This window comes from Vombatus ursinus, unplaced genomic scaffold (assembly GCF_900497805.2).
Source record: "Vombatus ursinus unplaced genomic scaffold, bare-nosed wombat genome assembly UNPS02014852.1, whole genome shotgun sequence".
NCBI classification, from domain to species: Eukaryota; Metazoa; Chordata; class Mammalia; order Diprotodontia; family Vombatidae; genus Vombatus; species Vombatus ursinus.
In genome coordinates, this window is record NW_020954630.1 from 1074608 (window position 1) to 1090414 (window position 15807).

At 37.2% G+C, this 15807-nt stretch overlaps 1 protein-coding gene across 1 annotated transcript in view; it reads right to left on the reverse strand.

Annotated features, from left to right (window-relative positions):
* The window catches only part of LOC114027089 (GTPase IMAP family member 4-like), a 54447-nt gene that overhangs the window by 15604 nt on the left and 23036 nt on the right, over nucleotides 1-15807 (reverse strand). Inside the window, exon 2 of the mRNA XM_027840940.1 lies at nucleotides 784-964. The gene's annotated coding sequence lies outside the window, so the exon portion shown is untranslated. The remainder of the gene's footprint in view (nucleotides 1-783; nucleotides 965-15807) is intronic.

Genomic DNA, 15807 nt, shown 5'->3' on the forward strand with positions numbered 1-15807 from the left:
GGAGGCAGAGGACACCTGGAGAAAGCAATGGTTACCACAAAGAAATTAACATCTAATCATGAGATAGATATCCAGAACAGGCACATGAGGCACAAAAAAGAAAGGGGAACATTTTAGGGAAACTGAAATTTGCCTTTCAACTATAACACTCAGGACATCACCTTCTCTGTTTAAGAGTAAGGTTAAGGGGCAGCTAGGTGGCTCAGTGGATAGAGCTCTGGCCTTGGAGGCAGGCGGACCTGAGTTCAAATCTGACCTCGGGCACTTGATACTCACTAACTGTGTGACCCTGGGTAAGACACTTGACCCCGATTGTCTCACCAAAGGGGGTGGGAAGAGAGTGAGGTTGGTTTCTCATTTTGGGGTCATGACTTTGTCTATGAGTCCCTATTCTTTTATAGTGACCCAAACTTCAATTCAATAATGACCCTGGCTCAACTCTATAGGCAGATTTGTTTGTTCCTTCCTTCAGATTTGCAGATCAAGCACAGGTTTCCTCCCTCACCCACCACCCCCCAGAACAGCCCTCACTCACAAATTTGACAAAGTATGAAAGGACAATCATTCACTTGAGAAGGGATGGTCCTCCATAAACCAATTCAGGGGGCTATTGGAGGGAACGGGGATTCAGTCAACACACATGTACTTCACCCAAACTCAGTAGCAGCCAAGTTATGACTTTAAGCAATCAGAGAAATAAAGCAGACTGTCTGAGAGGGGAAGGTCTGCCCCTGGACAAAGCAGGGAGCCCACCCTCCTGAAGAGGTGCCATCAACCCCTTACCTGGCCAATCCGGGCACTGTGGCTTTACCAAAATGCACAGCCTTCTGTCTCCCTTCTCAAAGATCTGAGCTTTGGAATCAGCGTTGGTGTAGGGTGTGCCTGGAGCCTGGCTTTGTGTGAGCAGCAAAAGGCAGATGGAAAGCGAAAGTTGTCTGACATAAGGACTGCCCATTTCCTGAAACTGGGGAAATAAAGAAAAAGAGACCTTTAATGTTACCTGACTGGGTGTGCTGTCCCCACTGAGCCCCTTTAAGGCAAAAGAGTCACTGAATAAAGAAACCAGGAGACAGATTTTTACTGGGCACGAAATACTCCTCTCAACTAACATGTAAGCAGCTCTTAATTATTAGATCTCTGGCTTAACTAGACCTTTGCTCACTCTCCCTCCTTCGCTGTCTCCCTTCCTACCTTAGGACCATTTTCCTGCTTGCTTACCTGGCCATGATTTTCAAGCTCCTCCTACCCCTTCCACTAAAATCTTCTGATAAGTGAGCTATCCCCCTTCTCTTCTTCTATAAGCTACACTGTCCTGATGAAAGAAAAATTCTTCATTTGGGCTTTCACACTGATTAAAGAGGCAAAACTCAGGAAAAACAGAATTAAATGGGTTGTATTATAAGTATGTCAAGGTAGCAACACATTGAAGGCTGGTCACTGATTGATAAGCAGGGCTGGGAACAATGGGGAACTGAGGCAATGTACCTTTAAAAGTTCCTTTAAGGCCTTCTTCACAGGGAACAGTTTTGTGAAGAAAAAGTGAAGAAAAATGTATTTTTGTATAAAGAAAAGATTTAAAACAACTCTTGAGGGATATAAGATATTGCCATTGCTGCAAACACACCTTTGGATGCCTAAAATGAGTCAGAAAAGAACTTCTGACTACAAAAAACAAAACTAGTAAAATACATATATAACAAGTATTCTAGGCCCACTTTCCTAGCACTAGGCTGCTACATCTCCCTAGAGGTAACCCTCAGGATTGGGGTATCCTTTTTATGGTGACTAGAGCCACAGTTCTATTTAACTACTTAATATCAATTAGCTTTTTACAAAGAAATATTTACTTTCAAGATATAAGAACAAATACAAACACCCCATCACCTCAAGCACTTATTCTCCCCAATAACTCCTTGACCTCTGGGGAGACAGTGGGCTCACACACCTAATAAACTTTCTAGAAACAAAATTTCCACCTAATTCATGTCCAAATGCAGCCACTCAAAGAAACTGCCATTGACCATATGATTAATGGGTTGGGGAATGAGTGAAAGAATGTCTATGCACACTCCAAAGTCTTCCCAATGCATTTTCATTATACAATCATCACAATTTTCCCAAAGCAGATTCCCCTGCCTCTTCCACATGAGGAACTGCACGAGTTTATTGACCAGTCCTTCATTACATGTATACAAAGAAACATAGCTTTCAGATGGAATGTGAACAGCTTTGGGCAGAAAATGAATTGTGACATAAATATGAAGACTCAAAATCCTCCCTTGGGACTTCTGGGAGCCAAGATGGCAGACTAAGCAGTAAATCATTGTAGCTCTCCCATATTCACCTCCAAACAATCATAAAATAGCACCCTAGAACAAATAGAACTGGCAAAAGAGAAAAAGATATACAAAAATTCACTGAAGAAAAGAACTCCTTAGAAAGTAGAATTGGCCAAAGAGAAAAGCAGGTACAAAAAGCTCACTAAAGAAAATAATTCCTTTGTATATGTATAGTCTATATCAGATTGTACACTGTCTTGGGGAGGGAGGCGGGGAGGGAGGGGGAGAAAAGTTTTAAACTCAAAAGTTTATGGAAGTGATTGTTGATAATTCAAAATAAATTAATTTTAAAAAAGAAAATAATTCCTTAAAAATTAGAATTGAGCAAGTGGAAGCTAATGACTTTATTGAGACATCAGGAAACAATAAAACAAAACCAAAAGAATGAAAAAATAGAAGACAATGTGAAATATCTCTTTAGAAAAACTACTGACCTGGAAAATAGATCCAGGAAATATATTTTTTAAATTATTGGACTGCCTGAAAGCCATGATCATAAAAGAGAATAGACATCATCTTTCAAGAAATTATCAAGGAAAACTGTCCTGATATTCTAGAATCAGAGGTTAAAATGGACATTGAAAGAATCCACTGATCATCTCCTGAAAGAGATCCCAAAATGAAAACTCCCAGGAACATTATACTCAAATTCCAAAGCTTCCAGGTCAGGGAGAAAATATTGCAAGTAGCTAGAAAGAAATAATTCAAATATCATGGAACCACAGACAGGATAACACAAGATTTACCAGCTTCTACCTTAAAGAATTAGAGGACTTGGAATTTATTATTCCACAGGGCAAAGGGGCTAGGATTACAACCAAGAATCACCTACCTAATAAGACCGAGTGTAATCCTTCAGGAGAAAACATGAACATTCAATGAAATGGAGGACTTTTAAGAATTCATGATGGAAAGACCAGAGTTGAATAGAAAGTTTTACTTTCAAATACAAGACTCAAAAGAATTATAAAAAGGTAAACAAGAAAGGGAAATCATAGGGGACTTAATAAGGTTAAACTGTTTACATTCTTACATGAGAAGATGATACTTGCAACTCATAAGAACTTTCTCATTATTAGAGCTGTTAGAAGTAGACAAAGGACACAGGTGTGAGTTGAATATGATGGGATGACATAAAAAAATAAAATTAAAGGGTGAGAAAAAGAAATGCACTGAGAGAGAAAGAAAGAGGTAGAATTGGGTAAATTATTTCACATAAAAAAAGGCAACAAAAAGCTTTTACAATGGGGGAGAGAATTCAGGAGGTGGCAGGAAACATTTTAACCTTAATCTTATTGGAACTGACTCAAAGAGGGAATAACATACACACTCAATTAGGTATAGAAATTTATCTTACCTTACAAGAAAGTAGAAGGGAAAGGGTGTAAGAGAATGGGGGGGGGTGGTGATAGAAGGTAGGGTGGATTGGGAGAGGCAGTAGTCATAAGCATAACACTTGTGAGGACAAACAGAGTGAAAGCAGAGAGAATAGAATACGTGAGAGGAATAGGATAGAGGGAAGTACAGTTAACAATCATAACTGTGAAAAAAATTGAAGCAAGTTTCTCTAATAAAGGCCTCATTTCTCAAATATATAGAGAACTGAGACAAATTTATAAAAATAAGAGCCATTCCCCAATTGATAAATGATCAAAAGATATGAACAGTTTTCAGATGAAGTAATCAAAGCTATCTATAGCCATATTAAAAAATGTTTTAAGTCATTATTGATTAGAGAAATGTAAATTAAAACACTTCTGAGGTACTACCTCATACCTATTAAATTGACTAATAGGACAGAAAAGAAAAATGGCAAGTGTTGGAGGGGATATGGAAAAATAGAGACACTAATGCATGGTTGGTGGAGATGTGAACTGATTCGACCATTCTGTGGAGCAATTTGGAACTATGCCCAAAGGGCTATAAAACAATGCATACCCTTTGACCCAGCAATACCACTACAAGATTTATATCCCAAAAGAGAAAAAAACAAAAAGGAATAAGGACCTACATATACAAAAACATTTGTAACAGCTCTTTTCTGGTGGCAAAGAATTGGTAATTGAGGGGATGCCCATTAACTGGGGAATAGATGAACAAGTTGTGGCATATGATTGTGATGGAGTCTTATTATGCTATAAGAAATGATGATAATGGGGCAGCTAGGTGGCACAGTGGATAGAGCTCTGGCCTTGGAGTCAGGAGGACCTGAGTTCAAATCCGACCTCAGACTCTTGACACTTACTAGCTGTGTGACCTTTGGCAAGTCACTTAACCCTGGTTGCCTCACCAAAAAGCAAAAAAAAAAAAAAATGATGATAAGGATTCTGTCAGAAAAATCTGGAAAGACCTATAAGAACTGATACAAATTGAAGGGAGTAGAATCAGGATAACATTATACACAGTAACAACAATATTGTAAGATGATCAGCTGTGAATGACTTAGCTATTCTCAGCAATACAGTGATCCATGACAATTCTGAAGAACATACACAAAAACTGACCAGGTTATTAGGGCATAAAAACTTCACAACCAAATATAGAAAAGCATAAATATGAAATGCATCCTTTTCAGACCATAATGTAATAAAAATTGCATTCAATAAAAACAGTAGAAAGATTAAAAATTAATTGGAAACTAAGTAATCTATTCCTAAAGAATGACAGAGTCAAAGAACAAATTATAGAAAGAATCAATAATTTCATTAAAGAGAATCACAACAGTGAGACAACTTATTAAAACTTATGGGATGCAGCCAAAACAGTACTATGAGGGAAATTTACAGATCTCAATGCTTATATCATTAAAATAGAGAAAGACCAGGACAATGCATTTGGCTTACAGTTTTAAAAAAAAGAACAAATTAAAAAACTCCAATTAAACATCAAATTGGAAATCCTGAAAATCAAAGGAAAGATTAATAAAATTGAAAGTAAGAAAACCATTGAACTACTGAATAAAACTAGAAGCTGATTTCATGAAAAAAATCAATGAACTAGATACATAATTGGTTAATTTAATTTTAAAAGGGAAAAAAGATATCCAAATTACCAGTATCAAGAACAAAAGGGGTGAATTCACCACCAATGAAAAAGAAATTAAAACAACTATTGGGAGCTATTTTATCCAATTATATGCCAATAAATCTGACAATGTAAATGAAATGCATGAATATTTGCAAAAACATGAATTGCCCATATTAGAAGAAAAAGAAATAGAATACTTAAATAACACAATCTTAGAAAAAGAAATTGAAAAAGCCATCAATGAACTCCCAAAGAAGCAATCCCCAGGACCAGATAGATTCACAAGTGAACTATTGGGAAAAATAGGTGAAGAAAGAGTCCTAACAAATTCTTTTTATGACACAGATAGGATGCTGACACCTAAAACAGACAGAGCAAAAATAAAAATAGAAAATTGTAGACCAATTTCCCTAATGGATATTGATGGAAAATTTTTAAATAAATACTAGCAAGGAGCTTATAGCAATAGATTACAAATATCACACACTACGACCAGGTGGGATTTATACTAGGAATGCAGGGCTGTTTTTATTATTGGGAAAAGTATTAGCATAATTGAATATATCAATAACACAACCATCAATAATCATATGATTATCTCAAGAGATGGTAAAAAATCTTTTGACAAAATACAGCACCCAATCCTATTTAAAAACACTAGAGATTTTAGGGGAAAAGAGACATTCCTTAAAATAATAACCAGTATCTATCTAAAATTACCACCAAGCATTATCTGTAATGGGGATTAACTAGAAACCTTTCCAATAAGATCAGGCATGAAACAAGTATGCCCATTATCACCACTATTATCAATATTGTACTAGAAATGCTAGCTATAGCAATATGAGAAGAAAAAGAAATTAAAGGAATTAAAATAGGCAAAGAAGAAATGAAAATATCAATATTTGCAGATGATACGATGGTATATTTGGAGAGCTGGAATAATTAACAATTTTGGAAAAATTTCAGGATGCTATAATTCCATTGAACATAACTGTAGATAATATAAAATACTTGGAAGTCTGCCAGCCTAGATAAACCCAGTAATTAAATACACATAATTATGAAACACTTTTCTCACACACACACAAAAAATTAGATCTGAATAATTGGAAAATTATCAATTGCTCATGTGTAGATTGAGCCAATATAATAAAAATAACAATTCTACCTTAATTAATTTATTTATTCAGTGCCATACCAATTAAACTACCAAAAAAGTATTTTATAGACCTAGAAAAAACAATAATAAAATTCATCTGGAAGAACAAAAGGTCAAAAATATCAAAGGAATCAATGAAAAAAAATGTGAAAGAAGATGACCTGCCATACCAGATCTCAAACTATATTATAAAACAGTAATTACCAAAATAATCTGGTACTGGCTAAAAATAGAGTGGTGGATCAGTGGAATAGATTAGGTACACAATGCCAGTAGTAAATGACCATAGTAATCAAACATTTTATAAATGCAAAGATTTTGGGAGAAAAACTCATTATTTTGCAAAAACTGCTGGAAAAACAGGAAAACAATATGACAGAAGCTCAGTATATATCAACATCTCACACCATATACCAAGATAAGGTCAAAATGGGTACATGATTTACACATAAAGGTTGATACTATAAGCAAATTAGAAGAGAATGGAATTGGTTACCTGTTAGATCTTGGGTAAAGAAAGAATTTAAGATCAAACAAGATATAGAGGGCATTATGAAATGTAAAATGGATAATTTTGACTATATAAAATTAAAAAGGTTTCGCACAAACAAAACCAAAGCAACTAAAATTAGAAAGAAAGCAAAAAACTGGGGAATGTTTTTTACAGCACGTATCTCTTATAAAGGCCTCATTTTTCAAATATATAGAGAATGGAGTCAAATTTATAAAAATACAAAATATTCCACAATTGATAAATGGTCAAAGGATATGAACAGGCAGTTTTCAGAAGAAAATCAAAGTTATCTATAGTCATATGAAAAAAAATGCTCTAAATCACTATTGGTTAGAGAAATACAGATTAAAACAACTCTGAGATACCACTTCACACCTATCAGATTGGCTAATATGACAAAAAAAAGGAAAATAATAAATGTTGGATGAGATGTAGGATAACTGGGACACTAAAGCACTATTGGCTGTGAAGATTAAAAGGATTTGAGAGAAGTTTCTGGATAATTTAATCATTTTATTACGAAGGCCAGCAGATTATTAAAAGGATGGTCATTTGGCCATCTCTCTTAGACCAAAGACAATCATGGTGGCAGCCTCACAGTTTATATACCCTTAGAAGTGTAGCTGTTCAATGAGGGGCTCAGAGTGACATCATGTCACCCCTAGATAGAGAAATCATCTCCTTCTCAGGACATCCATAGCTTTGGACTATCTGTTCAAAGAATGTATATCCCACCCAAGCCTGAGCAGAACATAATGGGCTTCCTCATCTTAGGTTGGGTGGGTTCTGACTTAGATTGAGGAGAGTTAATTCAATCTCATTATCAGTAATGTCATTCAAGAGACTGAACTTTTTTAAAATCAGTAATTTGAAGAAGGGGAGAACTCTGTCTCCCTCAAAATATTAGTTATTAATAATCATTTCTGTCATGGTAGGGTTGTGAAGTGATCACAAGCATTCTGGAGAGCAATTTAAAACTATGTACAAAGGGTTATTAAACTGTCCTTTCTCCTAGAAATACCACTACTAGGTCTATATCCCAAAGAATTATTTTTTAAGGGAAAAGAACTTACTCATACAAAAATATTTATAACAGTATTTTCTAGTGGTGGTTAAGAATTGGAAATTGAGGGGAAGTTAGACAATTGGGGAATGGCTAACCAAGGTGTGGCACATTATTATGATGTAATATTATTGTCCTATAAAAAAATTACAAGCAGGATAACTTCAGAAAAACCTAGAAAGATTTACATGAACTGATACAAAGTGAACAGAACTAGGAGAACATTTTACACAGTAACAGCAACATTGTACAATGAAGAATTGTGGATGGCTTAACTATTCTCTGCAATACAATAATCCAAGACAATCCCAAAGGACTCATAATGAAAATGGTATCCACCACCAGATAAAGAACTTATACTGTCTGAATGTGGACTGAAGCATACTATTTTAAGCTTTTTTCCTTTCTTTTTTCTTCCTTCCTTCCTTTCTTTCTTTCTTTCTTTCTTTCTTTTTCTTTCTTTTTCTTTCTTTCTTTCTTCCTTGTCTTCTTGCACAAAATGACTCAGATAGAATGTTTTACATGATTGTACTTGTATAACCTATATCAGATTGCTTAATGTCTCAGGGATGAGGAAGGGGAGGGAGGAAGGGATAGAATTTGGAACTCAAGATTTATAAAAAAAAAAACAACAATGAATGGTAAAAATTGTTTTGACATGTAATTGGGGAAACAATAAAAAATGAATAAAAATATAGCCAGGGATGAAGAGTTGTCTGCATTTGAGAAGGGGTCCAAGAGTTTGCACATAGTAACTTTTGTCATTAGAAATTGAAATTCTGTCACATATATTTTTATGCCCTTGGGCACAGGTGCAACTACTTTTTTTTCTTCTAGGGTAAAAACAGTTAATGTGGTGGCAGCAGAGAGCAGTCAGATTGGGTAGACAGAAATGCTGATCCCTTTGCCTTCCTCCCCCAACCTCTACTGGCTCATAGTCTAAGTTGTTACATCTCCCAAGGTACTTATTTTCTCATAGGGATGAGAGCTGGTGGAGAAATGTGAATTGTGAGGCATGGACATGGAGGTATTCAGACCATTACAGAAAAGAAAGATACTCCAGCATCTAGGGGAAAGTCCTGGATGCCCCAGAGGGAGAGGAAAAGATGTCAAGCTGAGAGAAGAACAGAGAAATGACTGTCCTGAGCTCTTTCCTTATGTGGGAGATCTGGGAGGACCTCTCTAATATCTACCTTCTCCACCTTCCAATCTGAAGGAGAGAGAAGTCTCAAATCTAGTAGATACTAAAGAGATATGAGTTTCAGAGTTGATGTAATCTTTCAGAAAGATAAATTGCTGAAGATTTGAAGTTCACTGCAAGGTTGTGAACCTATGTGACTAAAAGGTTGTTGCTGCTATGGATGTAAACAAGAAAGTTAGGAAAGGGAAACCATGTGCTTTGAAGGGAAGATAATGAGCTCCATTGCAGCTCTAAATCCATGTTCTTTCATTGGGTTTGAAGTGTCTATGGGACATGCAAATGGAGATAGGTGTGCAGCAGGTAGTCAGAGGAGAAGGATACTTGCTCAGGAGAGGGATGAAGGTTGGCTATGTATATTGTGAGCCATTTGCATAGAGATAAACCTACGAGATGCTGACAGATCACCAAGAAAAAGAAAAAGTAAGAAGAGAAGAGGGGACAAGACAAAGCACATTTTACTACGAGCTGCTGGAGACAAGCGCTCTGCTTTTCGGGGGTACATTAAAAATTTGAATGCTAGAAATTTTCATTATGAGAGAAGGATGCATGGTCATGACCTGGGGGAGATGCATTTGAGCAGGGAAAGAAGTTTGTGGGTCATGGTTCAGGTCACAAAACAGAGACAGATGTGTATGTACTTCACCTAATGTTAGCCTCAGCCCTTGCTTCAAACTTTTGTTTTTCTTCTTCAGTCACTGTGAGCAGGAAATGATTATTTTTCTCACTGGCTCAGCTGACAGAGAAACCACATTCCTTATGGTAAGAGGTAATGAATGTGAAAATAAAAATAATCTTTTTTAAAGTGAGAGAGGAAAAGGACCAGCATCTGCCTTGGAAAGCTCTGACAATTCCAGTGAAAACAAGCTATAGTAGTCAAGTTGTCATCTGCCTTGGATGATAATGATACATCAATTAAAAGGTGTGTTATATGGAGAGAATGAAAAAAAATTATTTGTGGGGATAAAAACACAAGCAAGATAGTCCCTGTCTTCAAAGAACTTACATTGTAAGAGGAAGAAAATGCATATAGGGGAATGGTGGCCAAAGAGAAGTGTTTTAGACAGTGAAGTCACAGGAAATGATGGTTAGTTTCACAGGATGATTGATTGATTGACATTTTCTTTCCAGTGTTGAAGTAATTACTCAGAGTCAGAGCTAGACAGTGTGTAAGAAAGGTGAGAGGGAAGGGTAAATGGAGATATGTCAAGTCAATTAAATAAGCATTTATTAAGCATTTACTATATCCCAGGCACTGTGCTAAGCACTAAGGATATAAAGAAAGGCAAAAAAGGGAAAGGGGATAAGAATTTATGTAGTGTCTACTATGTGTCAGACACTGCACTAAAGGCTTTAAGCTTTACAGGTATTATCTGCTTTGATTCTTACAATAACCTTGGGAGGTAGGTGATATTATTATTCCCATTTTACAGTTGAGGAAACTGAGGCAGACAGGGTTAAGTGAATTGCCCAGGGCCACATATCTAGTAAGTGTCTGAGGCCAGATTTGAACTCTGATCTTCTGGACTCCAGGTCCAGCAAATTATACTGTGCCACCTAGCTGCAGATTGTGCTTTCAAGAAGCTCACAGTCTAATGGAGTAGATAACAAATTTTCACATGTGTGTGTGTGTGTGTACACACACACACATAGACACATATGTTTGTATATTTAGATGTATGTGTATAGATATGTGTATATGTGTGCATATGTATATATGTGTGTATACACACATTTCTATATAAACATATATACATGTTTCATTAAATATATACACATGTGTATAAATATGTGTGTATATGTATGTGTGGGGAGAGAGAAAGACAGAAAGAGAGAGAGAGGGAGGAAGAGAGGGAGAGGAAGGGAGGGGGAGGAAGGGAGGGAGAGGAAGGGAGGGAGAGGAAAGGAGGGAGGGAGAGAGAGAAAGGATAATTGGAGATAATCTCAGAGGGAAGACACTAAGATTAAGGAGGACTACAAAAGCCATCGTGGAGAAAACAGCAATTTAGCTGAGATTTGAAGGAAGCCAGGGAAGCTAGCAGGTAGAGATGAGGAGCAAAAGAATTCTGAGCATGGGGGACAGTACCTAAAAACAACAAAATCTGGAGATACAACAAAGTGTCGAGCAAAGGATAGCAAAGAGACCAATGTGACTAGCTTACAGTGTGTGGAGGGGAGGGCAATATGAAAAGAGAGGCAAAATAGAAAGGGGCCAGTTAATGAAGGGCTTTAAATACCAAAGATAGGATTTTATATTTGATCCTAGAGGTAATAGGGAGCCACTGGAGTTTATTGAATAGGGGAGTGACAGATATTTTAGGAAGGTAATTTGACAGCTGAGTGGAAGATGGATGGAAAGATTGAATAAGTTCAGTATTGAACATGATAAGTTTAAGTTATTTAAAGGACAGCCAGTTTAAAATGTCCAATAGAAGAGTCTTAAGGTTAGGAGGGAGGTTAGGGCTGAATAAGCAGATTTCAGAATCATCAACATAGAGATGATAACTCAATCCATGGAAGGTTAAGAAATCATCAAGTGAAATCATAGAGAAAGAAGAGAAGACAGCCCTGTAAAGAATCTTGGAGTGTCTAGATGAAGATCTAACAAAAGAAACTAATAAGAAACAGTTAGATAGGGCTGTACACATCAGCATCGCGGAGATGGCCAGGAAGTGGCATGGCATACCAGAAATCAGGAGAGAGAGGGTGAATGCTTATCAGTCAGAATTGAGGGTCGTGGAGATGAAAGTACAAAATCTAGGCTGGGGAGGATGTGGCTGGAGCTGGTACATGCACTGAATGGAGATGTCTGTGAAGAACTGGCTTTTGATTACTCCTCCCTCCGCATTTCTTATCTGGCTCATTAGAGAGGCACAATGGTATTTCTCTTTGGGTTTGTTAATCATCTACTTCATTGGACAGGTTCACATAGTTTCCACTTTCTGTTCTCATTAACAACTGGCTCTCCAAGGAGAGCACTTCATTCCTTACCCTCCTTTCCGGTACTGTCTGTTCCTTCTCTTATACCTCTCTCCCCCAATTCATTCATCCTATAGTGAGAGTCTAAATACTCATTGACCCCCATTGCCACTAACAGACTCTTCTAGCACCCTCACTCAGCAGCCTCTCCTCCCTTGAGGTTTCCCATAACCCAAATATATCAGTCACTCCATACTTTGGTGGCAACTATCTACCAATCCTTACTCTTCCATTAAATTCAGTGCCTCATTCAGTCTCCCTCCACTCCACCTCCTGCCCTCATACTAGATGACTTCAATATACATAGTGATGTTCCTTTAAATAACCTCATTTCCAAGGTCTTCAATCTGCTCAGTTCCCATGGCCCAGTTCTCTACACTACCTCAGCTACACATAAGAATAACCACAACCTTGATCTTGAAATCTCCTATAATGGTTCCACTTTCATGATCAAGAACAATGAAATTCTATGATCTGATCACAATCTCCTATCATTCCATCTCTCCCTATGCCTCACTCCTCCTAAAACTATTACTCATCCCTTCTGTGATCTGCAAACATTCCACCTCTCAGTATTTTGCCAGACCATCACTCTTGCTCTGACTACATTCTTCTTCCTTCCCAATCTCAACCCCTAAGTGAACCCGTTCATTTCTATGCTCTCCTTTCTTGACGTCTTTATTCCCATGCCTTATACACTGATCATTCCTTGCTAATTTTAACCCTGAATCACTCCCATCATAGGCCTTTGATGCTTCTACTTATGTACTGATGCTGAGTGGAGCTGGAGGAAGTCACATAACCCTGCTTAATAGATCCATTCCAAGTTTGTGTTATCTAATCTCAACTGGACCTTCACTGTAGTGAAGCAATCCACTCATTCCTTCCTAAATCTTCCCTATCTCACCATCCATAACCCTCCCACAGAATCCTTTACCTTGTTCTCTCAGTTGAGGTCCACATTTCATACACTGTATACAGAAAAAATCAAGGTCACTTATCAAGCATTTCTTCTTATATCCTCCTCTTACAATTCCTTGACATCATGCCCTGTTATTTCTTCTTTAATTCCAGTGGGTCTAATGAAGAGATGGTCCTTCTCCTCAGCAAAACCAACTCACCTTAATGTACTCTTTATCCCCTCCTATATATCTCTTTTAAAAGGGTTTGCGAGACATAGTTTTTGGGTGATTTAATCATTTTGTTAATAATGCCAGCATGTTATTAATAAAAGGATGGTCATTTGGCCATCCCTCTTGTGCCATAGACCATCATAGCAGTGAGCTTACAGTTTATATACCTTTTGAAGAATAGGTGTTCCTAAGGGATAGCAATCAACTCTGATTAGTTAACACAATGGGAGGTGGGCTATATTAAAAAGAGGGTATGAAAGTGACATCATGTCATTTTTAAACACACTATCTTTATACCCAGACCACCCCCAGCCTTGGGGCAACTATTCAAAGAATGTATGCCCCAGGCAAGTCTGAGCAGAACACAATGGCTTCACTACCAGGGTGAGGTCCTAGTCAAATCTAATTATCAGCAATGTCCATCAAGAGACTGAACTTTTAAAAGTCAAGACTTTAAAAGAATGGAAGAAATCTGGATCTCTCCAAATTATTGGTTATTAATAATTGTTTCTTTCACCCTTCTTCTGTCAAACTCCTTGAAGAACCCATCTACCCTTGGTTACCTCCACTTCCTCTCTAATCACTTTCAACCCATTTCAGTCTGACTTTTGACCTCTTCTCTCAATTGAAACTACTTTTTCTGGTGTTATAAAGATCTCTTAGTTGCCAAATCTAATGATCCTTTTCACCTTTATCCTTTTCAACGTCTCTGCAGCCTTTGACATTAATGACCACTCCATTGTCAAGTAATATTCTTTCCCGTCTTTGTTTTCATGACACCGCTCTCTGCTACTTATTCTCCTGTCTAACTATTCCTTCTCAGTCTCTCTAGGCTGTATTGGAGAAGGTCATCTCTAGTCATCATGATCTATAGCTTGCCACTGGACCCAGATGGCTGTGGAGGAGAAAGTGAGGCTGGTGACTTTGCACTGCCCTCCCTCACTTAAATCTAATTCACTTGCAAGTCATGGGATCACATTCCTGATGTCATGGTCCTTTTAAAGAATGAAGGACAAATAACAACAACAACAACTCTCATGGTGACTTCATCAGCTCTTGTATGTTCAACTACTATCTTAATGGCAATGATTCCCAGATCTTGAGATCCAGTCTTAGTCTTTCTGTTGGGCTCTAATTCAACATCATAACCTGATTATTGCACATTTTGAATGGGATAGCCCATAGATCTCTCAAACTCAGTATGTAATTATGTTCTTCCTACCCTATTCCTTCGTCTTGTGTGAATGTAAGGACTTTAGAAGGCCACTGAGTTCAGGTACTATAAGAGATTTGTGAAACTACTAATTTATCCCTCACAACAATAGTATGGGAAACACCACTCAACCTGTATTTTCTAAGTTGTCAGAAATGAATTTTTCAGAAATTCCTAATGTAGTTGCAATAAGACAGTACTTGAAAATGGAGTCATAAATTTAGTTCTAAAGAGGAGGATTTATAAGTGTTTGAAATCATAATGGACAAAGAAGATTTGTCAGTGGATGAAATAAGGTTGAAAAAGATATTTTGACTTGGACAGTGCTGGATCTGGATACCATATATTACAGAAGATCACAGGATCCTCGAAGAAGAACAATTGGAAGTTTAGACTGGTTATCTGATGAAATTAATGCAGTATTGAGGTAAGAAAAAAGATAGATTGCTGCAAAGCCTTAACCAATTGCTTTTGAATTTATACAGTTCAAAGGCTGTATATCCTGCAGTCACACAGCAAGAATGGTTGAAAATGATTGTGTCAATGATGAAGTATAAACAGATTAATTTGTCATAAAGGGATCTTGTTTCTCCATATTGCACTTCATCATCAAGGGGAGATGCCCTATGTCTTTGTGATATATATGGGCAGATAACTACTATAAGAGAAAGGAGCAGTAAAACTTCATGAAGCTGGAGAGGTCACACTATACTAACAAGCAAGGACATAATACTCCATCAAGAGCTGAGGAGGCATCTAATTCCTACTGATTTAAACTGGAAAAGCTTGATTATGACCAGTTGTTACAAAGAGTAAGGTGGTTTGAGAATGAGTCCAGATCTGCGAAGAGTGGTCTAACTTAACAAAATATAATCTAAACTCATTCCAAGACAACTTCTCATACATAGGCTACAAGATGTTAAAGAAGAAGAAAAAAAAAGTCATCGTTGTTCATTCATTCACACTTAAAGGCAGGAGCTTATGGAAAGCTTACTAAGAAATACAAAAGGAGACAAAATTAGGAGTTTGAGGTCACAACACTCTAACGCAAAAAGGCCACCAGCTGACTGAAGCCAAGGAATCTGAAATCTTTTCCATTACAGCTATGGTTTAAATGACTACCCACCTTCTAGAGAATAATTATAGTTCTAGTGCACTCTAGAGGATACTTAGGTGTTA